At 42.2% G+C, this 23,265-nt stretch overlaps 1 protein-coding gene across 1 annotated transcript in view; it reads left to right on the top strand.

The window, feature by feature from the left end:
* The first annotated feature begins 11,720 nt into the window (after positions 1 to 11,720).
* The window catches only part of CWF19L2 (CWF19 like cell cycle control factor 2), a 59,946-nt gene continuing 48,401 nt past the window's right edge, over positions 11,721 to 23,265 (top strand). Inside the window, exon 1 of the mRNA XM_054271607.1 lies at positions 11,721 to 11,798. The gene's annotated coding sequence lies outside the window, so the exon portion shown is untranslated. The remainder of the gene's footprint in view (positions 11,799 to 23,265) is intronic.

Raw genomic sequence — 23,265 nt, 5'->3', positions numbered from 1 at the left:
CTGGTGAGAAAGGGCAGGGAGAGCCTCTGCCTGGTGTCTGGGCAGTGACTAACTCACTAACCTGGGCTCCCTATTATTTCTGATTATGTGGATTGCATTTATATAGAATAAAGGAGGAAGACACATTTCTGAAGCTCTGTGCCTGCATGGCCCTGTGTTTGCTGGTGCCTGGACTCCTGCTGAGCACACAGCAGCTGCTGTTGGGTTTCTACATTGCCTGTAGCTGCATTTTCTGTAAGAATATACAGTGTTCTGGCAAGGAACAATTACTCCTTGAAAGTCCTTCTGAAGTGCTGCCATATCATGACCTTGTGTGACAAATTAGGAATCAGTCTGCAGTTGTGCTCGATTAGTCAATGTACCCTTGTTCTGACTGAGGATAGCTCAGAGGTGCTGCCTCCAAATTCACTGCTGGCTCTGACTGCACACAGGGTTAAGCACTGCTCTAACCTGGGGCTCAAATGCATCAAGTAGACAAAGCTGGAATAATTAAATGTGGACTTTATGTAACACTGATCTATTTTTTGCAAGCCCTGTGGCTCCTGTAGAGCTTTCCTGTTTTCCCTCTGTTTCCCTGGCAGAGGCAGCATTAGGCTGGGGTCACACTTAGCATTTCTTGCCTTCTGGGCTGATTAACATCATTTATCGACTGCCATATGAATGAATCAGTCACATTCCCTCTCACCAGGTCTGCAGTGAAGCACCTGGGATATCTGAGAGGGGAGTCAAATTTTATTGTCAGTCTTTTGGAGACCATCAGTCTTCCTGCAAGGTATTCCTTTTAGCTGAGTCATAGCAGCTTTTCATACTGGGACTTGCTTTTCATCCATTTCATGCTGGCTCAGAGCAGAAAGTGTTTTTCTCCCTGTCCTAGGCAGCCCAGAACCTCCTTCCACAACCAGGACCCACTGGAACTCATCACCTAGGGTGATGAGTTCCAGTGGGTCCTGGTTCTGGAAGGAGGTTCTGGCATGGGGAGCACCAGGCTGGGCAACACTACTTGGACAGGTACACTGGGTTGAACATAATTCCTTACCAGAGAGGCTTTTCCTGGCATTTCTGAGGGCTGTGAGCCAGAGGACGGTCCCAGCGGCACGCTATCTCTTCAAAGACAATAGAAAAGTTAAAAGTACTCTGAAATCCTCTGAGGCCTGGAAATGTTATGAAATATTTCTTTGGTTAAAGTCAGAGTCTCTTCAGATGCTCCAAGAGGGATGAAGTGGTGAAGGAGAAAATGACAAGGGAGGAGGGCAGGTAGATGTTAACAAAACTTATTGCAGAGATTTACAACACAGAATTACGTGCAACCACAGCTGTCCTCTGCAGTACTCACTTGCCCCTTTTTACCTCCTGGAAGTGGTATGAGATGAAACTCTTTAAGGCCAACAGTTGGGTTTAAATGTTACAGATTTTGTGTTGCACTCTCCTGCCCTGACAAAACAAGGGCTTCAGAGCATCCCTGGGCTTAAAGCAAAGGACATGAAGTGATTTCTTGTTCCAGGGCAGGCAAGAAATGAAACCTGCAAAACATGGAGGACTTCTTTTAACTTCATAGAGGTTCTTCAGACTGATGTCCTGGTGCAGCCAAGCCCGTGACAAAAACTCCTCCAGACCTCCGAGAGGCTGGATTTCCCTGGAAGTGTTCAACTTAAGCTTAGCAGGGAGAGGTGTAGGACAGCAGATGGCAAGGGACAACATGCTGATTGCATTGCTTTTCTGAATGAGAGCCACAAATGCTGAATGGAGACCACAGCTTCTCTTAAGAGAGCTTGAAGGACTTGCCTTGGCACCATGAGCAAAAGATGAACTCTTGTACTCTCAAGAGCCCACCAAAGTCACTCAATCATGCCCTTCTTCAGCTGGATGGGAGGGAAAATTTAATGAAAGGCTCGTGAGTGGGATATCATCAGGGAGAGGTCACTTGCCCATCACCATCATGGGCCAGAGTAGAAAAAGGAGAAGTAAAACTAAATCTTAAAAACACCTTCTCCCACCCTTCCTTTCTTCCCAGTCTTAACTTTATTTCTGATCCTCTAACAACTCCTTGCAGTGACACAGAGGGGTGGGGAATAGGGATTGTGGTCACTTCATCACATGTTTCTGCAGCTGCTTCCTGTTCTCATACCAGGATTAGGAATCATCATCCTCTCACAGAAGCATTATGAATATGAAACTTCTAATTATGTAAGTACAAATACAGATGTCAGACATTCTCTGTATAAAGTGAACGTCAATGAGCACGTTTGGGGAACTGTGTGCCAGAAATAAAGGTCATGCAGCTGTCACTGCATACAGCAAATGTGCTGAGTTTTGCAAACTATTCCCCTAGCAGCACTAGGTGGATGGGGAGCCTTCCCAAACACTTAAATTATGAGAGATTTAGAGTGATATCATTTTCCATACATAACAAAATTTTCATGTTTACCAGAATCTAAAAAAACCTTTTAGTTTCAGAATTCCAGTTCTGTTACACTTGTACATATCACAGAAACACTTCCCACTTGCAAAGTGAAAATGATAATGAAATGATAAATGAAAATACTAAAGAAGATCAAAGCTACTGTCTCCAGTGTGCTTTGTTTTGTGTATTCTTCTTGCTGCTACAATTAAGGATTTCTTGTCATTATCACTTTGTGTGTCACTATGGTTTTCTATAATTTATTGTGGAGAAAAGAGGGAAAGACATTTCATTCATTATTATAAATCTCTTTTAGGTGTGTTAATGTGCTTTATATGAAGTGATCATGCTGACAACATCAGCTTTTGGACCCTAACTTTTTATGCAGATAACTTGCTCTGCCTTAACTAGTATATGTCCTCTTGGGGCAGAATCGAAATTGCATTGCTTTATCTAAACTTTCTGGAAGACCATGCCTGACATCTCAAGTGGCTGCAAATGAAACATTTTCCTTCTCTCGCCTGCCTCCTTAACAGGTATTTGCTATGGAGCTGCTTGCTGAATGCAGACAGCATGTTCTTGTGTCTGATGGTGCTCCCATCCACAAATTTCTTGGCCAAGCCACCTCACTGAACTGTAAAAGACACCTGTGTTGAAGTCTGCAACTCAGGTCAACAGCAAGACCCTGGATTGTTTTGATCTGGCTGACATAATTTTGTACAGTATTTCTGTCACATTTCTACACTTGCAGCAAGCCACCACTGGTGTGCAAATAGTGTAAAATTCTCAGAAACTTTGCCAGTATGGTAAGCTGTTTTAAAGGTATCCTTGTTTAAATTGGATGAGGGACATGGAGAGAGTGCTCTGACATGAAACTCTTCTCTACCCCTTAAGCAGGCTATGCTTATACTTTACCATAGCAAAACAGCAACCAAGGACAGCAGTACTTTTTCCTTTGATTTTATGAAAGTGGTAGCAGAAAATTCTAATTCACAAGCAAATAAGGTGGAGAGATATGTCAGTGCAATATGAGTAATTAATTTTCTCCCTGCAATGCAGAAATGCTCCGTATTATTACTTTAACATGACAAGCTTGCTTTTGTTAAAAACTGATACACTTTATCTGAAAAAAGAATAAAAAAGAAAACCAATCTTCAATCACAACAATATAGATGTATTTATTTTTAGCTATGTCTTTGTCTTATATCCCTACTGAAATTTAAAGGGAAAACTATTGAACCAAAGCACAAGTCAGTAGAATAAATCAATATGATAAATTAATTTTTATAAATCATTTTGTGCTTCTTCATGTGATGTCTTATTCAGACTCTAGATCCAAATTGAAACTGTGATTCCAAGGCCTAGAGAGAGTTTAGAAATTACTAACAATGAAAGTGGCTCACAGTGTATTGCTGACCATCCTGTCTCCTCAGATAGTTCATCTTTGATGCCTTGTGCAGAGCAGAAGATGAAGCAGCATCTTTCTTATCACATACAACTGCTCAAACACACATCAGTCCATAATGTTAGGTTCCTCATACACTTGGATGAAGTCAAAGCATAAAATTGCAACCAGGGAACTGCTAAAGCACTCATCTCAGGGAGGCACAGTCTTTTACAGTATGCTGCAGCTCTCTCTGGCAAAAATTCAAGTTAGAATCTGGCAATATCTGAAGCTCTGCTAGAACAATTACAGAGAATCCCACGTTGCTGCTATTAGAAAGCAAATCCTGCCTTCAGTTCCAATTTCAAAGTTCCCCAGCTTTTCACACTGCCTTATTCTTCTAGTTAAAGATGGCAAGGATAAGAAACAGAGAAGAAGTTTTTAATTCTTTTTTTTCCCGCTTGCCTCTTGCTTAGTTTCCAAAAGGGATTTGCACAGTACATGGCCTTTACACATTCTCCTGTCCTCTCTAAATCTATTAACACAAATCTGCTGGGTTCCCCCCCCTTTCTTCCTTTGCAAATCAATTTTTTGTGCACAACATCCCTTTCTGAGGACTTGTTTGTGTGTGCCATCCATCTTTTCACCTTTCTTTATGTATTTCCTCTCTGGTCTCATGACCTCTAAATTCTCACCCACATTAGATTTCCTAATTTACCAATACAGAAATAACTCCTTGACTCATAAGTAATGACATGCTCGAGTCCTTGAAAATCCTGACACTTTATATTTCCCATTCAAATCCTCTCCTCAGTTATTTATCTCTGGGCTTCTTACAGGCATCACAGTCTGGGAGATTTTGACATAAAGACCTTTAATAAGGAGACCATCTGGTAACTAGCCTGATGCTGGTTTTCATTTATCTAAGAACCAGTCCCTAGCAGTTCCTATGTGACCCTTTTGTCTTCATCCCATATTCTGAGGGAGGTTCAGAAGGGGTTTCATTTAGAATTCATCAATGCCTCTCACCAAGCTACCACAATGAGAGGATATATTTCCTCTGACCCAACTGTTGAATATTAAGAATACACTGAAAAAGAAAAAATAATTATTTATCTTGCATTCTTCTTGAGTCTCAGGCTGTATCTGGCAAGGATGTAAATTAGAAGGTATTCTGGAGTGAAAAACATTTGCACCAATTCCTTTTAATGAAAAATGCTGATTATGAAGATGTAGCTTATCTGTATGCTTTAAATTAGAGGAATCACTGAGATTAATCTCTTTCTTTCTGTTGATATCTTGCAGATTAAATAAACACAATTGTGCAGTCTCTGGTGCTGTTCTCATTCTCTCTCATTTCTGTTACAAAACCTGAAAGACATGGAGCCAGCTTGCAGGCCACAGCTAGATGTATCACTCTGATATCCCTGGTAGGAGGTTTGTTAGGATGGCCAGAGTTCTTGCCTCACCTTTGTTCTTTCCAAATAATCCTCTCAGTTTCATCCTGTCTGAGTTAATCCACTTGTTCAGACTGACATGCCAAGTGGTCTCCTGGGAGAACAGGCAGGAGGAAACATAGAGTCAAAAATCACTTCTTGCCTATCTTCCCTGCATAAAAAGAACTTGGCTTTACAAGGCACAAAGACTTCATAATAAGACATTATTCCTGTGTGAACAATCCCTTTCTGAGTCCACCCTCTTGGCAGGACACCCTGCAGGGATGTGTTTGTATCTTGCTTGTGTCAGCAGCTCCCTGAGATGCTTCTGAAAGGCAGGGTGAGGGCTTGAAACCACATCATGGGGAAATATTAAATGAAACTTGACTGTGGGACATACTATGGTCTCTCCCATTCTGAAACTTCTAGGACAGAAGAGCTTAAAAAACACACTAAAAGAAATCCAGTGTCCTTCCACTTAGGGTCTCTTTTCCAGCTTGGTGGTATCCAGCATGGTGGCATATGCTTTGAGATATGCTTGCTTAGTGCAGCCTGTGTGTTAGCATCAGCAGGGGCCTGGAGGGGCCTTTGTGCTTCAGAAGTTGAGTGGAAGACAAGCTGGTAGTGTCGCACTTGTCAGAGGGTTTCCTGTCAAGAACAGTGACAAAGACACTGACTCGGGATGTCAGGCATATTACTCAGTATTTACAGCTATTTCTGGGTCAAGGGCTAAGACAAGAATTGGATATGAAATTGCCCTTCTCGCTAAACAGAGTAGTATAACACAAAGAAAAATGAAAAGCAATTTCAGGAATTGTGGGGTGAAAATTGGAGAGGAGTAAATTGTTCAAGTTGCTGCTGAAAGAGACAATTATGAACACTCTGTGTGGCAGTACAATTATCATCACGGTGCTGTAGTGCCTTGGAGCCATTTCCATGGAGCAAGACCTCACTGGTGTCAACAATTTTTTCCCACAAGTGTTCACCTTTTCATAAGAAAAAGACATGCTCTCAACTTTTTTTATTCTCCATATTGCAGTGAAAGGAGGAGACTCTCCTGCAATACTCCACATGTGCAGTCCAGCTGGGACAGTTTCTGCAGGTCCCTTCAGTTTGCTGGGTGCTGCCCATGTGAGTGTGTGTTGGACTGAGCCACAGCACTGCAGGAGAAGAGGAAAAAGACAGCTCCAAGGCCTCAGGAGCAGCCAAAGGCTGTGGTTACTCTGTACAGTGTCTCCAACATCACTTTAAGCTGTTGCTGCTCTTGCAACAAATGTGCTGATACAACTCTGTGGGACTAGGCTACAACATGGCCTCTGGAACTGGCCTACCTTTAATAGCCAAAAATGTGCTTTAATCTCACTTAAAACCAAAACCAACCCATTGCACGGAATTGAAAGTCTGTCTAAGAGTATTTTAGTTTCTATTGCACTGGTCGGATGGAGAGGGACTGATAAATGAAAGCCCAGGGCTTTGATCCCCTGTCCCAGCCAGATGATCTTGAGTCAGTATTTGTGTCTCACTTTTGAAATAGCTGATCTGAAGCTCCCGGACATGTGCAGCTCTGGACCTCTCCAGGATGAGCAGGCAAAAGAAGATGTAGTCATTTCTCCCCAAAGGTGTGTTACCAGTCTCAACAAATCATAGACAGGATGAGTGTTATCCTTGCTGTGAGCTTCCTGTCTGATAAAACTCTTTTCAACTTCTCAAAGGAAAAAAAGCCAAACAAACAAAGCATGTAAATGCTTCCCAAGAAATGAACCGAAGAAGTTATTTCACATGTGTAGCAGCTACCTCACAAAACATGTATTAGTAGAATAATGGAATCATTTAGGTTGGACAAGGCCTCTAATCCAAGATCACCGAACCCAACCACTAACCCAGAACTGCTAAATTGTCACTGGAGAATTTCCCAGACAAAGGATTCACTTTATTACGGTAATGAAACTTGGGTGGGGAGAGTGAAAATGGATGTTTCTAACCCCCACCCCCCTGGTCTGCTGAACTATGGCCGAAATTATAATCTCTTTTCAAAGAAGCTGAGGAAATTAACAAAATAACTATTGCTCAGGGGCAGACAACTCGCAATTTGCTATTGAATATGGAACAATGGGTGAATCATTGTTCGATCCACCACAGCCTCTTCATTTGTTCTCATTGCAAGCTGAGCTCTCCTTTCCAATCGAGGCTGTCAGGAGCCTCAAAGTCACTGGGGCTCTTTTGTTGCTGCCAGGAGCGCTCTTCTTGATGGACAGTAGAAAATCATCTGGTTTTTCACTTCAGGTGCTCACTGCACAATTGAGGCACTCACAGCACAATTCAGGCAAGAGCAACTAATAACCTGGGCATTGCTGCTGCATTGATTTTTGGGCGAGGTGTTCTATCATTTTATGGCACTGAATTTAGACACAGTTGCTTTAATTTTCTCCTGAGTAAACATAATGAAATTTCTATGAAAGAAATATGCTTTTCCCTGTAATTGCATCATTCTATGTTTGTTTGGATTTTTTCTGCTGCAATTTCTCCAAGGACTGACATTTTTATTTAAGACAAAGAAAATTCCCATTTGAGACAATGAAAATTCCCTGAGTCTAAGTAATCCCTCAGAACTGAATGTAAAGGACTGCTCAATAGTCCCAATAGCAACTGAAAACTAGGTGGTTTTTAAAATTACCAGAATGAGAATTAACTGAAACTAAGTACATTTTGACTGGGGTGTGTCCCCTTTCTGTCTTCTTATCAGCATCTTACTGGATATTGTTTTGCTTTAGTATGAGAACTTCTTAATGTGTTGTTATAACTGAGGTAAGAAATTTTCTCCAGCATCACAGTGGAAAAAGATTTTGTATTCTCAGGAAAAAAAGAACCTCTTTTCCCTTAGTGAAACCTTGCCTCTTGTTTAAAGAAAACTGCACAGGATCACACTGAGTGGAGAGGATTTAACCTTTTTGAAATAAAAATAAAACATCAAGCTGAGAGTTGAAGGCACGTAGTGAAAGTTAGAAGCATGGAGGTTTATAACACAAGTCAGTTGGAGAGTCACCCACCAGTTTCTTTCAGAGAAAATGTAAAATGTACCATTAAATGGAAAATAAAACCTCACTGTTAAAGGTCAGTTCTTCCCTAAAGTTCATCAAAAATCAGTATCTCCACGACATTAGTGTTTTTAGCCTTTTCATTTTGGCACAGAGATTTAGACAACTGAGCAGAGGTGCCCAGCTGATCATTAAAGTGGTATACCAAGTAGTTCTCTAGGCTCACTGATGTTTTCTGAGCCTGTGAGGAGCTATCAGACATAGTAATATCTTGAAAGAAATAAGGGTAAACTTTAGTTTTTACCTGCTTCCTTTGAGGAAATACTTATCTTGAACAAGGAGAGGAAATGAAACTAAATTATGCCACCATTTCCCTAACCACTGACTTCAAAATTAAAGGCAGCTCTCAGATATAACTTTCTAGGTTTTACTGTTCTTCAGTTTTTGAGATTCTAGAGCATATTTGTGTCATAGTTTCTTTCCTGAAACCAAGAGTATTAGAAAATGGTTTTAAATTAAAACTTACAAAACCACACTATTAATGACATGGAGGCTTACAGGTATGAAGAATAGCACGTAACACTGCAAGAGCTGACTCCATGCTTTGAATCCTCTTCTTTGTCTGTAACTTTCTGCTGTAGAAAATACATTCCCTGTTCTCACTCCCAAATTGTCCACATCTGTCACTATTCACGTTATGCCACAGTTTTCAGACTTTCTGTTCCCATTCTCAAATACTTCCTAAACTGATTCAGTCACAAGTAGTTGGCTCAGCTCATGGACTATCAATTTTCTGTTTAGATTTAATACAAATCTATTAAGCCTATATGCCTGGCTGTGTGCTGAGCGAGTTAGAGAGCACCCACTTGAGATCCTCTGCTGGCTGCCTGGAACAAGTGGTAGCACTGGGATGGAAAGAAACCAATTTGTTGATGAGAAGAGCACATCACAATCAGAGAAGAGGCTTTCCTTAATGGGGCAAACATGCTCTTTTCTTGCTTCTCCTCTCTCAAGCAGTGTACTTTGCTGCATATAGCCAAGGACTGGAAGTAGCATTAGTCAATCCTGCTGGAACATCTTCTGTATCCATCTGTTTGCTCTGTAAATGGCTCCCTGAAGAGGTTTCACATGCTGCTTTTCCAAATGGTGCCTATGAAAGTCTATCAGTTATCGTTCTATACCTAGTGGTGATCTACAACAGGTTTTTCTTGAGATGCTGTTAACTGTCAGCATAAATTGAACAAATATGCAAATTCAATTTACACATTTAATACCACCATGGAGATGATGATTAAATTACTGTTATCACTTTGAAAACATACTGTCCCATGCAAATAGCTAACAAATTACCCAAGATCTTCACTCAGACCTTGGCCTAAAGAACGTTATTACTTGGCAACTGCGGACACTGGTGTCAGACGCATTAATAATGCTCTGATCTCACCCCAAAGAAATTATTTCCCAGATAAACATTTGTTGCACCAGAGGCATAGAAGCCCTGTCAAATACTGTTGGCCAGCTGCAACTTTCAAGTGCTTGAGCACATGTGTTTTTGAATTTCCCTCTGCTCATCCAGGCACATTCTGAGCAGCCAGCACCCTGACATTACCAAGGTCACAGTCTAGCATGGATGCAATGGATGTATTGAAGTGGATGCAATTGGGCAAGAAAGTGCCTGGAAGATCACCTGGAGCTGTTTGCAGCAGTGGGGAGCACTGGGCACTGCATGGCTCTAGCACCTGTGAGCATTTTTGGGCCACATTCCCTTGCTCACTCTCATTAATGCTGGTCTGGGCAAGCAGGCCAGGGTCTGTGCAAGGGAATTTCAGCCTGGCAGGAGGGATGAGCCTGTACCTCAGTATACCCATTGTTGAGGATTATATTGAATGCTTGGTGTGCAGCTGCAGGCTGAGCTCTGGGGAGAAGCCTGAGGCAAGAGACTGTGAAACACCCAAAGGGCACAGAGATGTGTGATTCCAGCCAGGTGCTCAGACACTCAGGGACAGGAAGGAGCCAAGGGTTCCAGACACGACTCTGCTTGGACTGTGAGGGTATAAGAGCCCTGAGGTTTCTTCATTTGGGGTCCTTCCTTGAAGGCACCCAGCTCAGACTGTTATTTTGTTGTGGTATTGTGATTTAAACTATTTTAAGGATTGAAATGTCAGAGACTTTGTTATGGAAAACCTGGGGTCAAGCCAGTAAGGAAACCTTGTCTGACCACGGAGTGTGGAGCTGCCAGAGCAGCTTGGGTGATACGAGTATGACTGCTGGAGTGGCTTCTGGGTGGGTGGGCAGGTAAGTTTCCTTAATGCCAATTGCAGGACTGTGTGGTCCTGTTGGTCAAGCAGCACAGGGTTCCAATAAGCTGCTGTGCCATGACATGGTATTTGCTGTGGCCTCCACCTGTGAGGCTGGTGAGGTCTGAGCAAGGCATGGGGAGCCCACCTGGGTACGTGGGATGGGACAACCCTGGATGTGTAGACAGACTGGGGAATGAGAGGATGGAAAGCAACACCACAGAAAGGGACCTGGGGGTCCTGGTCTGTGCCAAGTTGGACATGAGCCAGCAGTGTCCTGGCAGCCCCGAGGGCCAACCCTGTGCTGGGGGCATCAGGCACAGCATGGCCAGCTGGGCAAGGGAGGGGATTGTCCTGCTCTGCTCTGCTCTGGGGCAGCCTCACCTCCAGTGCTGGGGGCAGTTCTGGATGCCACAATATGACAGATACAAAGCTGTTAGAGAGTGCCCAAAGGAGGGCAATGAAGATGGTGAGGGGACTGGAAAAGCCATCTGAGGAATGGCTGAGGTCACTTGGCGTGTTCAGCCTGGAGGAGACTGAGGAGAGACCTCATCACAGTCTGCAGCTTCCTTGTGAGGGGAAGAGCAGTGGCAGGCACTGATATGTTCTCTGCGGTGAGCAGTGACAGACCTGAGGGAACTGGCGTGCAGCTCAGTCAGGGGAGGTTTAGGTTGGATGTCAGGAAAAGGGTCTTCACCCAGAGGGTGTTTGGGCACTGGAACAGGCTGCCCAGGGAATGGTCACAGCACCAGCCTGGCAGAGTTCAAGAAGTATTTGGACGACGCTCTGAGGAACATGGTATGATTCTTGGGGATGGTCCCGTGCAGGAGCTGGACATTGATGATTCCTGTGGGTCCCTTCCAACTCAGGATGTTCTATGATTCCATAACCCTGGCATGAGCCGAGCGCGTCGCGACGGACGCCGGCGAGAACAGAGGGGCTGAGGGACCGAGCCGGCACTAGAACCCGGCTCCGGGCAGGTGCCTGCCGTGCCCCGCTGTCTCCTTGTGTCCCACGTCCCCAGCTGTCCCCGCCGTGCCCGGCTGTCCCCGCTGTGCCCCGCAGCCCCGTCGGGAGGAGCCGCCACCGCCCCCCACCCGCCATTCCCCGGGACGCCGTTCACGACAGTGTCGCGGCGGGGCTGCCGTACGGCCGGTGCGCGGTTTCCGGCGGGCCGTGCGGGTGGCGTCCGGGCCGCAGGGCGAGCGGAGCCGGGAGCGGCGGGAGCGGGAGGCGCCGCTGGCACAGGTGGGGTCACCGGCCCGGCCCGGCCTTGCCCCGGGGCTGCTCAGCACACCCTCGTTCCCCGGGCTTGGCGCTGGGTGCTCTGCGGGGTCGGTGCGCTCCTGAAGCTGCCCGGGCCGCCGCAGGCGGAGGCGGGGAAGCCGTGGGGAGAGAGAGCCCCTCGTGTGCCCGGGGGAGCTGGGCTCTGGCACCCACAGTGGCAGGACGCAGTCTGGAATTTCTGCGTGACAGCCACCTGATATTACTGCTTGTGGTATTGATCCTCTTGGTGTTCCACTTATTATGTATTTCTGTGCTTACACCTTTGGAAAGAGCCGGAGTCTTTACGTTCTCTTTTCAGATTTTTTTATACATTGATAAGATGACCCCACCCTCACTTCCCGGCCTTCTCTAGGCTGAACAGGCCCAGCTCTCAGCCTTTCCTTAAATGAGGCATAAAAGGCGACTCCTTCTTGTCTTGTGGCCTGTCTTTCTTTCAGAGCCTGTATCCCTCCATTGCTGCATTCTGGTCATGAATGGTAACAACTTGAAGTTGTGTGCCTGTGTTAAGAAGTGGGAGCCTGATTTTGTAGGATCACTTACTTGCCTAGTGGTATGTTGCTGTACTGTAAGACAAGAATTAGGAGGCTCCCACTCAAAGGTGCTTTGGAAGAGATGCTGTGACTTGGAGACCCGTGCTAATCCTGATGCACTTTGTTCAAAACCTGCCTGGTTTTGGTATTTGTGGTGATTCTTGTTGTGACTTGTAGGTAGAGTGAATGCTGAAGTTACAACTAGCACGTCACTTAAGTGACATGGCTTGTTTTGGGCTTTAAGGGGGGAATAATAAGAGAAGTGTAAGAGAAAGAGTATGGAAAGAGTTGTGATGATGGGCTTTTGACAAAAGGAAGGTCAGGGTAAGCAACAGCCAAATCTTCCTGGGCAAAGATAGTGCAAGAAAAAAAGTAGTGGGAAAATGGTCTGGATAGCTGATGCTTACACAACAGTGATGTCTTTTCTTTTTCTCAAGGCAAAGCAGAAGGACAGAGGATTTTATGTAATACATCATGTGGGCATCTCCTTTGTACAGTTATGGAACCATTTCTTGGCAATAAAAGTTTTCTTCTGTGATTTCCCCCCTTTTGACAAGCAGTTGAAGGAAAATTCTTTTAACTTAGTAATAGTGAATCACACTACCCTGCAAAAGTTTGTTGATGTTGTCAAGATGTCTGTTGCTCTAACTTGAACTGCTGTATATGTCTAAGAATGCTCTTTTGCTCAGCTCAACCTCTTGGATGTCCAGAAAATACCCTTAGCAGCAAGCAAAGCTTTCGTGGGGCACTGTTGTCCTGTTTATCTTTCCATCTCAGCTGGTGCCACTTGTACAGCAAGCTGCCTGGGCCAGTGCCACTGGATTAGAATCCTAGAACAGCCCTGGCTGGAAAGATTTGAAGGATCACTTGGTTCAACCCCTTGTGGAAAAGGAAGCCTAGGTGAGATTATTTAGTCCTCTGTTCAGTCATGTCTTGAAAAACTCCAGTGATGGGATTGAGGAAACTCTCCTGGCTGCCCATTCAGGAAGCACAGTCCCCCACCTGGGATGCTCTCCCACCACCCAAGGCTGTCCCTGCTGGCACTGAAGCCCTTTGTGGAGGGCAACTCCAGTGTGGGCCAAGGTGTGCTCTGCTTGATTCCCTATACACAACACTCACACTCAGTCAGACAAGTTTCCCTTACCAGCTGGACCCCAGGTTTTCCATGGAAGAGTCAGAGACATGTGGATCCTTACAACAATTACATCACGGTGCAAAACACAAGGCCAGCTTGAGCTGGGTGCCTGCAGGGAGGGACCCTGAGCAACTGAATCCCTGAGCTGCTATACCCTTGCAGTGTAAGTGTGCCCCAGTCTGGGTCGCTCCTGCTGCTGAGTCCTTGGCTCCTGCAGTGTCTCTGGGTGCCTGCTCTCCTGGCTGGCCCCCCTGTTGTGCCTCTCTTGTGCAGAGGGGCAGCGCCACTTCACAGCCTCTTTGCCCAGCTTGTCTTTGGCACAGTTGCTGTAGTTGCTAGAAAGTTTGGTATGGGCAGGGGGCTGCACTTCTGACTCGGCTGTCAGGATATGTCTCAAAGAGTTGCTGCATTTCAGCACCAGGCTGCTCTGTTAGGATGTGTCTCAAAGAGTTCTGTGATGATACTGTAGCTTCATAGGCCCTAACTCTCAGTGTTAGTGTATTCCTGTAGGTTTAGATTCTGCTCATCAGCCTTGCTGAAGAATGTTAGAGAAAGCGATTTGGAGTTTTTAGAATGAAACAAAATTTGATATTTTTTCTTATTGCTAAGCTGTAGTGTATTAAAAGGTATGCATGTAGGATCTTTGTTGAATTCTGTAATTTTCTTTGTCTTGAGCAAGAAACAGACCATCATTGTATTGTTCAGCATATTTTTAAAATGCCATGAATACAAATTACTCCTCTATGAACATCTTTAAAATGCATCTGCAATATTTGTGTGATGCTAAAGAAAACCCAGTGTACAACCCTGATTTTCTGAGTAAGGCAAACACTGATTTCCTTTGTATAGCAGTGGGCTCAGTGTTGACTTTTACCATTCAAAACTCACAAATGGGAAATAAATAGCTCTATAAAGATGCTACATCATTGCTTAGACAAAAGCTGATCAAGTGTTAGAACCGCTGTGAGATGAATGAAGAACAAAGGAAGTGGTTGCACAGGCTTGTTACCCACTTCTGTGTGATATCAAATAGCTTATGCAGCCCTGGTCCCAGCATCTCAAGAAGAACCAAACAACCTTTTAGAAGGTGGGAAGAAAGGTGCAGAGATGATCATGGTGTGGACTGGCCAAGGACTCTAGAGGTTTTGAGACAAGGAAAGATAGGCTGAAAAGAAAGTTATTACAAGAAAGTTCTGTAAAATTGTTAAATGATATGGAGTAGGGCATAGAAAGTGCTATCTGCTGGTTCTTTCAGGTTAAGAACTAGGTTGTATTAAGGATTTTGCAGGTAGCCACCTGAAAGCAGACAAAAGAAGTGAACTTTCAGATGATGCACAGAAAAATTCTGGAGTCTCTTGTATGGCGTGTTGCAAATACGGGCACTGCACTTCATCCAGACAAGAATGGCCTAAAATGCAAAGTATATGTTGGAAGCTGTAGATTGAAAAGTTGTTGAGCCTCAAATTGCTGGAGGATGCAGGAATATTTTGGAGATAGCTCACTTTGAACTTAGACCTGGATACACATCAGCTTCCCTGGGCATTGCTGGACATTTTTTAGTTGGGATACTAGTTTAGATTCTTAGTTCTGAGAATGTCAGAGCGCTGAGAAATCCAGTACAGGTAAACAGAATGGAGTATAATTTGTGAAATACTAGCCACCATGATTCTTCAAGTCCATTTTTTGTGGAGTGTAGGAATGGATCTGGAGACAGTGACATTGTTTTCTACAGAAGTTAACCATTAGAGATTGATCCCTATATGGCTGATGAGAAACCTTCCTGATGGGACTTTTCAGCTTCTTACTGAAAGTCACAGTATAGAGTCTGTGTTATATTTCCACTTTGTTACATTTTCACTTCCAAGCAACCTAAAGCGAAGTCAGATTCTTTGATTTTCAGATATTCTCTTGGGTGCATTGGGGTAATACTGAAACTTAAATTAATGATCAAATGGTTTTCTTTGCTGTTGCTTGTGGAATTGCTGTGTTCATCACCTTATGAATGTCCTTGAACTATTTATTTTCCTTGCAGTAAGATCAAAAAGTTGAAGTGAGCAGAGGAGATATTGAAGTTTGGGAGTTTCCCCCCACACCCCCTTTTCTATACCAAAGTTTTAGAATGTTTTAGCAGAAGTGTATCATAAGCATTTTATCCTATACAAGCCCATGTGGGCCAAAGGAAGCTGTAGAGATTCCTTTATTACTTATTTGGCTGATAGGGAAATTTAAGAATGAAAGTAGTTTTTTTTTTTTAAACTCATTTAATGTTTCCTCTTCCCATTTATGGACCAAATAATCTAATATAGCTATGTAAAAGGGCAATATTTTTAAGACTTCCCCTGTAGATACTCTGTTATTTCTGTGAAAAGTCAATTTAGCATTTTATAATGTGAAAGCCTGAGGATATCATAGTTGCCATGTCAATACTCTGCTGTCTGCTTTTCAGAAATGGACTTGTTGCTGCTTGTGTGAGAGCAGATTAATGTCCTAAGTGTATTGACTTTCTCTGCCTTTCTTTGATTATGGCTGGGCTGCCTGCTGCAGTGGCTGTTCAGGGAGGGGATTGTCCTGCTCTGCTCTGCTCTGGGGCAGCCTCACCTCCCGTGCTGGGGGCAGTTCTGGGTGCCACCATATAGAAAAGACATTAAACTATGGGAGTGTCCAGAGGAGGGCGACAAATACAGTGAAGGGCTTGGAGGATGCAGGCATATGAGGACTGACTGAGGTCACTTGGCTGGTTCAGTGCAGAGGAGACTCAGGGGAGACCTCGTCATGGTCTGCAGCTTCCTTGGGAGGGGAGGATGAGGGGCAGGCACTGATCTCTGCTCTGTGATGAGGGAATGGCCTGGAGTTTTATCAGGGGAAGTTTAGGTTGGATGTCAGGAAAAGGTTCTTCACCCAGAGGGTGTTTGGGCACTGGAACAGGCTGCCCAGGGAATGGTCACAGCACCAGCCTGGCTGAGTTCCAGAAGCATTCAAGAAGCTCTCAAGCTCATGGTGTGATTCTTGGGGTGTCCTTTGCAGGGGCAGGAGTTGGACATTGATTATCCCTGTGGGTCCCTTCCAACTCAGGATATTCCATGATTCTATGAATGGAACTGGGAGAAAACTATTGCGACACTTTTTCTCAATGTGTTTTGTTTGTCTTGCTTAGAAAAGCAGCAAGAGATTATCAGGAACTTATCACAGCTGGCTATTGCAGTCAAGACAGTTACTTGGTGATTGTAATCCTGGAATCCTTTTACTTTGGGAAAGACACTTGGAAAGTTGTGTAGTCTTTGCTTCTGGTAATCTGAGAAATTTGCAGAAATAACTGTAGATCTGTTTCTGGAAAGATCAGATGTTCAGCCAACTCACCTTAAGGAGCTTTTTGTTATGAAATATGGAGCGTGCACTTGTTTCTGTGAACCAAAATGCCACACAATTCTTTGATCAAGATTTCTCTTTTAAATCTTGGAAATGTATTCTTTTATTTGTGTAGTCTTTTATTTGTCTGTTTTCCAAACTGCACTGATAAAACCCAGTGGCTGATAGTGTTTATGGTAATGACCAGTAATCAAATAATTAAGTGTTGACATGCAAATAATTAGAAAGCTCCAGAAATAGCATCTTGTTTTGCTGAGCATGATAGTTCATGGCACTGCTATTTTGGTTTACAAGTTTACAGCAAGAAAATAGTCTGATGGGTGTTGGGGTAAGTGCAAAGATGTGTATTTTTCCTAGACATGAATGCTTCTTATCAAGACTTCAAAATTTGGATTACTCTTGTATCTGTTGTTTCATATGGTATTTTTGTATTTTAGGGTTGCTCTTCTGTTACTTGAGGCTTTTTCCATGGACTTTGAGTCTTTCACTCTTTGGCCTCTGAGGGTGATGTGATTTGGCCATTCCTTGTGCAGAAAATCCTGCCTTTTAATTTTTAAGGATTACTGACAGATTGGAAGTTGGGTGTAAATAAATAAGACCTCGGTCAAATAATATATATTATTGAAACAATGAAAATAAATTGATACCATAAAACAAGTTCATTGCACAAACAAGAAATTTCATGTTTAGTTTTACTTATTTATATTTTTGAAAATTATTTATATTTCTGAAAAAATTGATTTGGTATTTGCAAGCCATTATTTTTGGAAACATCTTATTTGATGCTTTTGATTAGACTTCTCCTTTTAATTTTTTGGTTTACATTTTTTGTTTTATTTTCTTTGGAAATACAACTTAAAATTAAAGAAAAGCAAACAACAAACAGTACATAACAGTATCACTGAGTTCACAGTATTAGAGCTCTAAAGAAGCTGGGAAATCAGCAGGTTTTGCTGATGAAGTATGATCAGGTATTTCCTCCTAAAAGCCTAACAGGTGGCTTTTTGCAGTGATCAGTATTTGCTGAGGTGATGGAGTGCTTGGCAGTCTTTCACACTGCAGTTTTCAGTGGAAAATTACAGAAATCTCTCCTTAGGGAGAAATTAGGAGCAAAACATGTCTCTGTTAGGGGTTATAGTTGCTTCTGTGCTGTAATTGTAAGCACCTCCTTTTTGTTCTTTCCCTTTTAAATCTTCATGAAGTGTTAAATCTCCAGCTCTATCTGCCAAAGAAAATAAGCACTTCAGCACTTCAGTCTATAGTATTAGAAGAGTAATGGTACTGAGAAATGAATACTGCCTTTCACAAAAGATTTTTGGATTTTTGTCAGAGCACCTCCATGCATTTTTGTAAGCAACATCTTTGAACAGATAGGTCATTTTTGAAGGTCAATGATGAAGACAGATATCACATTAATAAGAAATACCTATTTATGGTTTCCTAGCAGTAATAGCTTCTAGTTATCTGTTGTGTCTGCACGTGTACCAGCAGAGCCTCTGCTGCCTCCCAGATGTTTCTGACTGAAGGCTGACATCTTCTGTAGCCTGCTCTTTAAATCACATCTGACTTTTGATTATTGATCACAAGAAGCTTAAATGATTGAAGTGATAGTTGCTTCAGTGACCTTTATCTCTGCCTTTTGGCAGGTGAAGATGACAAGAGTGGTGACATTTCCAGTTGGCAAAGCTGTGTCTGGAGGAGGTGGTGATGCAGGCAGCTCTCTGAATCAGTTGCAAGTTCCCAAGCTGGGCTGGAAGCTAAGCTCTTCCTTGTGTTTCCACTGTTGTCCTCCTTGGGAAGTCTTTGTGGATGTAGCAATAATTGGAATATTGAGACTCAAAAAATAATCTAAGCATTCACCAAAATAAGTGTGTTATTCAGACAGAGAGTTGGTATAAAAGCATCAGAGCTGCAAAGAAGGGCATGTTCAAGTTCCCCGGAGGTGAGCACTCGTGTAACCAGGGCTCTCTGTCCCTGAGCTTTGGGGTAATGGAAAGTAATGGGATGGTAATACATGGCATAGCAACCTTTCTGATACTTGATTATCAAAACAGTTAAAATAGTCAGGTAGTTTGTATGACAGCATGGGAGATGGTCCTGAAATGAGAAAGAAAAGCTCATTGTACATATTTTGAGTGTCTTATCTTGGTGTCTGGAGGACTGGCTAGGTGTTAGATTTTTTGAACTTTCTTAACGGAAAGCTTTTGCTGAAAAGAAGTTTTTTCCACAATTCTTTTTCCCCAAGTGCACTTTGCCCCTTTGTTCCTTGAGCCTTGATGACCTTGCTAGAGGGGCAACTTGTAAGCCTGTTCTGCAGGAAGCTGCGCCGTCCTTTTGGTGGGATTTATTTTGTGTCAGGGTGGTCCTGGAAGTGGCTTTGCCTGAGACTGGAGTGCAGGAACAGGCCTGGGTAAAGTGGCGGGAACATGTGAGGGGCAGTGCAGAGAGGAGAGGTGTGGGATGGAGCCCTGCCCTTCAGTGGCAGGTGGCCAGGACAGCAGCTTAGCTGGTGCTCTCTCTATTGAATGTTTTTGTCGTACTGTAATGATCTGATCTGCTGTAGATTTTCTTCTGATTGCTTGTGGAGGAAAAGGGAGTCTTTCGTCTTTTGGATGAAGAAGTTGACTATTGAGTCATGGGAATTATAATTTGAAGAACTAGAGGTTGACCACAGTTATAGATGGAAAATTGCAAGGTCTTTGTAATGGTATGGAAAACTTTCTCTGGACTTCATGCGAGCTGAAACAGTAAATAGAGTTGAGGTCAGGAAGGAGTGTTGGTCAGGGTTTCTGTGAGCTGGGAAGGGAATTTTTACCTCATCCCTCCATCCCTTCTGGACATCCTTGAGGGACTGCTGTGTAACAAGCTGCATTTATTGTGTGACCTATAACTTGGCTGTTGGCAGTGCCTTTGATCTTTTCTGCTTCTTCCTGGTGTTGCATGATGTATTTTTTATAGCTTTTGGGTTTTGCATCTGCAGTGTATTACAGGCTGCTTTGGAGCAAACTTTATTCATTTAGTAGATCATGTTGTCAGCTACTGGGTGGGCTGGGTGGGCCTTAATGACCCACTTGATGGAAACCAGAGAGCACTTTCCTTGAACTTGGTTTCCTCCCACATTCAGATGGATCTGTGAAATTCAAACCCCTTTCGCCTACTTGTGGTAAAGTCTGTAAAATTTGGCTCTCTTTGACCATGGCAAGCATTGTTGACATAGTGCTGCAGAATAATTACTGTTTTTGTAGGACTGTAACAACAGACCTTGCTGAGTGCCTTGCCAGCCTTAGACTTCTCCTGTTTTGTTGCAAAGGAGACCATGGGCAATTTTATTAGGGTGTTGCAGAAGTATGTAGTGTAGCATGATGCTTGTCCTTCTTTGACAGGTTGTTGCTTGTAAAGTGTTCATGTGTACATGCACAGGCATTTGCATAATTAAAGAATTACTTTTGAAATAGAGGTATTTCAGAAATGCATCATCCACTATTTATGGAGGAAAAAACTGAAAAATATTGCTGTGGTGACCTAAAATGTACCTCATTTGTAAAGGGGGAAAATATAAATTATTGGGTATTCCTGTGGTATTGTAAGTATTAATGAACCTTAATGTGAATTAAGTGCTTGGACTCCTCTGGGTTGACAGATGTGAAACTATTAGAGTTGGTGCTCATAGGTAGAATGGTAAATCTGACAGGAGAATTAATTAGTTTTTCTTTCTTTTTTACATTTTATGACATGCTAGTAAACCCTGCAGCTTTTGAAAAGAAAAGTAGAATATGAAGGTAAGTTTTGAAGCTAATAAAGTAGTGTAGGCAGATTTTCCGACTCACTTCTACTTGAAGTAATTGTGTGTGTGTGAGGGGAGAGTATAATGAACAATAAAAAATGAGTATTATAATTTGAGGGAGCTAGATTTTAGAAACAGAAATATTTAGAGGGTATTGCTGCTAACTTTCTAGTCTTAGAAATTTTAACTTCTTTCATATTTTTTAGATGTCTAGGCAATGTTCTTATTTTTTTCTTTTTTCTTTTTGTTCCTTCTTTTTATTTAATCTTGCAAAGATATATTGTTAAGAATCTTCTATATTTTGTATCCTTGTTTAGGAGACACAGACTTCCATCTGATGCTTTTGTTTCTGTCTTTCTCTTTTTAACAGCCCAGTGGTCAGTCTGCCACTACACATTCATCTTGCCCAATCCTGTTTAGTTTAGTATTCAGGAGACAGCAATCTGTAGTCTGATGATGATTTCTAGTCAATCTGTGTTCCAAATGAGTATTTGTGTACTTCAGCCAAAATGATGATCCACCTCTTTCATTAGAATGATGTATCTCAGTTACTTAAATACTTGCCTTCATTTATTGTGTTTATTTTTAGATCTAATAAAAAGTATAAAAGCTCAGTTTGTGCCTTACTTTATAACATTACCTCATTTTATTTGTAACTTTGGCAGCATGAAGAAAATAGCAATGTTATTTAAAATATACTTGTTATTATAGGAAATGATAAGAGGCTAAATCTTCCATGACAGACAGAGAACATCTACAATGAAGAAATGTTTACAAGCTGATCTTGAGTGGCCTTTATTGTGGCATTTATAGATTTATGGGCTGGAGAACTGCAAAAAGGGTGGAAGGGAGCTGTTGACTCCAGCTGCAGTTCTTTCTCAACCAAAAGTAAAATGGAATATGTAGGACAAGCCTGCCTAATTTTTTCCAGTCTACATCTTGGCAACTAGTTTTGTGTTGCTTGTGGAGTGAACAAGCTTGGAGTCAGAGTTTGTTTGTTTTTTTATTTCCATCTAGAACTACATGCAGGTTCCCTTTATCTCCAGTGTTTCATCTCTGTCCAGTTATAAGCTCAAGTTTGGAGTCTGTGGCTTGTAGACATTTGGTGAGTTGCAAAGCTGAGGTTATTTTCCTTTACTTGTCCAAATATTTTAGTGGCATATTTAGTTACTTTGTTTTAGACAGATGAATATGTTTTTAAGACAAAAGAGCCATCATTATCTACATAGACTAGAAGAGAATATATCAGTCTGATATATTTCTGCATCAGTTTTCAAGGGTTTTGTCCCAGATGTCATAGGGTGGCCAGGGTTACCTCTCTGCATGGTGTAGAAGTTGCAGGAAACACACCTGCATTTTTTGGATTCCTGGGTGGTTTTAGTGATGCTGTGTTGCACTTAACATCTGTTTCACTCTCACTGCATTGTAGTCCTGCTCATTCTTTTGTTATTTTGTTTACTTGTAAACTAGAAAATGTTTTGATGTTGGAACAGATGTCTGAATGCGTTCTTAACTCTTTCTTTATGCCTGCCTTTTGAATTTTAAGAGGTAGCATTCAACTTTGTAGACTGTCAGCTTCATTCTAAAGATGGAAGTCTCAGTCTTGACCTCTTTTTTCAAGCTGATTTACACTATTTTTTGTTTGTTTTACAATATTCCCTTGTTTAAAATCAAGAAGTCTGGGTAGCAGCCTTGCTTTGCTTGCATTTAATTGCATTAGAAAGTTTATCACATGGATAAACTGCTAAGAAAGTAGGCAGTGAAAAGTTTAAAAGGGTGTTTTGTTTGGGCACAGATAAGAAGTGGACTTTTTTGTTTTTTGAGTTCATTGTGTTGTTCCACTTTGAAAAACACAGCAGCAATCCTGTCTTGTGAGTTAGCACTTTTAAAAAAATCCCCTTTTAGTCTTATTTTTTTAGCATGTATTTCTGTTCTTTTGAACCCTTATAGTGTATTGTCATCTTCCTGCAAACAAAAGCTGCAGGACAAAAGCTGCAGATTTTCTTCTTGGCTATATCAAAAAAGAGAAACTGCCCTGTGGTAGTGTGGTTAGTGTCTTGTGCAGTGCCCAGGCTTGGATCTGGAGAACTAATAGCTGGCCAGGAGGAAAAACTTCAACTGTTGTCCAATTTCCTGAGACTTTTTTATTTTTTTGTTTTTAATATTGGTCTTTCTTAAACTTGTATGTGTTCTCTTGGCTTATGTTTGGCAACACTTTCTGGTAAAAGTTGGTGTTTTAAGATAAGAATTTCAAACTCTACCTTTAGTTTTTGTTTTGATTTTAGTTATTTTAAAAGAAACTTGTCAAATAAATAAAAACCCAAGAGCATGTTGCAAGACTTATCTAACACAAAATTAGGGCTGTAATAATATAAAATAACTTTCCTCCTGTTTAATCAGGGTAGGGTGATATATGGCATATATAAATAAAGATAAAGAATTTACTAGAGGTTTATAAAAATCCTTTTTAGGGATTGAAACTGTTTGCAGTGATGGTTATTTTTTCAGAAGATGTAGTAAAAGTATTTCTAGTTTTATCTCTGTAACTACAAAGGGAGGAACATTCTAATACCTGAAATGCAGTTCTCAACATTGTGTGTGGAAAAGCTACTG

This window comes from Melozone crissalis, unplaced genomic scaffold (genome assembly GCF_028551555.1).
Source record: "Melozone crissalis strain CALT ecotype California unplaced genomic scaffold, PUWL_Pcris_2 ptg000013l_1, whole genome shotgun sequence".
Lineage (NCBI taxonomy): Eukaryota > Metazoa > Chordata > Aves > Passeriformes > Passerellidae > Melozone > Melozone crissalis.
Note: the sequence above shows the minus strand (reverse complement) of the source record. Positions and strands in the feature narration are given on the sequence as shown.